Here is a 2,658-nt window from a genome sequence, read left to right on the forward strand (position 1 = left end):
TCTTACCTGTGCGTCTTCAAACGAGTAGAATAATTGGATGTACCCAATACTGTTTAAATGACGTCCCCGAAAAAAACGCCAAAATGTGAAGCCACCGTCCCATGACATTTTGGCAATGTTTGTGCAGAAGCAGCGGTGAAAAAACACCCATGCAGAAGAAGGCCGAAGCAAGTCAATCCAATTGTCTTAGCGGTCTTCACGTCGCTTTTGACATGTTTCTTTCGTGAACTAAATGGCAAGATACGTTTGCTATGGGTGGCACAGTAAACCAAATGATCCCTCCCAAAATGAGCATTATCGCAAAGGCACAAGGTATCCTGGTATAATAAAGTGTCGTCCAAATTTCTTCAAATATTGTATTCTGTATACTAACACAGGGGCATCTCCGAGGTCGATAGAGATTCCCAGTGCGAAATACCATACGTGTAGGGTCGCCGCGAGAAGCCACACACAGACAACGCTTACTTTAGCCTTGTTTATGGTTTCCAAGAATGGTAGCGAAAGCCGTGAACAAGGGCACCATACCGATCCATTGTGAGTACAGTCAAGTTGAACACTGTCAGATACATGAACAAACACGTACCAAGATACAGTCAACCAGGAGATGTAGCGGCCCTTGAGAAAAAGACATTTTACAGATATACCACAGTATCATAAGGGGCATGTTCGTAATAGCGTAACAATGTCAATAAAAGCTAAGTTTGCCACCAGAATGTTTGGGACTGTACGTAGAGGCTTAAACCGGACGAGTAGGAGACAAATGATGCTATTCCCAACGACAGATCCGATCATAACCACGGTTATCATAGCTACATGAATGGCTGCGTCCCTACCACCACAAAGACTCATTTCGACAACTGTCTCGTTCATTTTGCCTTTCTTTAAATCGGAAATCACACTTACTGAACCCAAACTGCCAAAGGTTTCAAAGCGCAGAATCGGGAATAAAACGATTGAGCATAAGAGTGATCGAAGTCAAAACTCTACTCCTCGTGATACGGTTATTCCAATAGCAGTAGCCTCATCCAATGGCAAAAGTGTTACGACTTGACCACCTGTCCAGCATCATCTTTGGAATATTGCTTTTAAAGCACCAACAGTGATATAATTTCAATCCAACATCCTTGTCTAGAAAGATAGACAACTTGTCAAATGCAAATCCAAGCTAAAGAAAGCTGAAAAGACAGCGCTAGGTAAGAAACTCGTCTACAATTAGTAATATTGACACAAGCCTAAGGCGATTGTCTGACTGCGAAAAAAGCACCAGAGCGGATGTTGTAGTATTTTAATAAAAAACAACGGATTTTATCATATTTTTAAAGACTCTCTGGCAAGTAATCTTACATTCAACAAAATGGTTGATGCAGATAAAGATTTCAATTAGTGGAATTTAATTTCGATAAGACCAATGCGATGCCCGTTCCCACTTTGCTTAAGCCAAAATATAATTATTCTCCTAATCTACGAATGAGATAAAATGGGTCCAAACTTTCAGTTTGCAATCAATGTACCTAAAAGCATAAAATTTGGCCACTGTTCAGACATTTAAGTGTTCTCAAATATGAAATAAAGGCAATACCATTGGTTAATAATTGCCAGCTCAGTGGTTGGTTCGCTTCGTCGCCTTAAGCCAAATTGATCCTTGGCCGATGAAAAGAACGAGTCAAAACATATACAAATGCAATATTGCGAGCGCTATAAGCAATATCGATGCAAATACAAGGAACCATATGCAACATTTCAAAAGATGCTCGAAAATCAACGGCTTTAAAATAAGCATTTCACAAGTAGAAAAGCGGCGGGAGTAATTCAGGTAATAAAAACAGCATGAACCATTTTTGTTTCAGCATTGACGTGTATCAAGAACCCTTTCTTTGCATCTTTTATCATCTATATAACGGAAATCAATATAACTACTTTCCCTCACCTCGGCCAATAAAGAATCCAAGTTTAAATGCTTTGAAAAAGACACATCACTTTCCTTGTTTCAGTTTGGGACACTTTTTAGGCATGAAATTTGAGATATCTTCAAATGTTTCGAACTGAACGATTCACAAATTTACTCCTGGTCCTCCTGCTCAGTAGAATCACTTCGGTTCTACTATAAACCAAAATAAATGAATGCTGGGCCTTTTCCTTTATCGTACATTCAACCCCTAAAGGGAGAAACTGACTGGGATACTGTTTTTACGTTTACAACTAGAAGAATATTGTTGCGAGGTCCGATATCACAAAAGGAAATGAAACCGTGTTTGTTTGCAATCGAGAAAGATCTTTCAATAGGGCGCTTTAAATTGGGAAGGTCGGTAGCACTAATATAAAACTTATCTTGATGGTTCAATACCAGATTACGTGTCCTTTAGTGTACTTTGCAATTTCATCACCACGTGAACTTTGATCAACAAAAAGCAGATAAGGTAAAGTGAGATCAGTATTATGCCATCACAATCGCGGAATGGTCAAATGACTTGTGGTTGGACAGTAAAACGTACATGTACCATTCTAAAATGGAATTTGAGCATTAGTCAGATTATTAAATTTTTGCGCTATAGAACTAGAAGGCAGTGAAAAACAAATAAAACCCCTGGCTATTTAAACAAACTTCATACAGGTTTTTCAGAAGGAGTCCTCAATATATATAGCTCTCTTTTTGTGTAC

General features: G+C 38.9%; 1 pseudogene; it reads right to left on the reverse strand.

The window, feature by feature from the left end:
• Nucleotides 1–16: 16 nt before the first annotated feature.
• LOC137995463 (kappa-type opioid receptor-like) lies at nucleotides 17–2,158 on the reverse strand (annotated as a pseudogene).
• Nucleotides 2,159–2,658: the final 500 nt, after the last annotated feature.

Source organism: Montipora foliosa, chromosome 3, assembly GCF_036669935.1.
Source record: "Montipora foliosa isolate CH-2021 chromosome 3, ASM3666993v2, whole genome shotgun sequence".
NCBI classification, from domain to species: Eukaryota; Metazoa; Cnidaria; class Anthozoa; order Scleractinia; family Acroporidae; genus Montipora; species Montipora foliosa.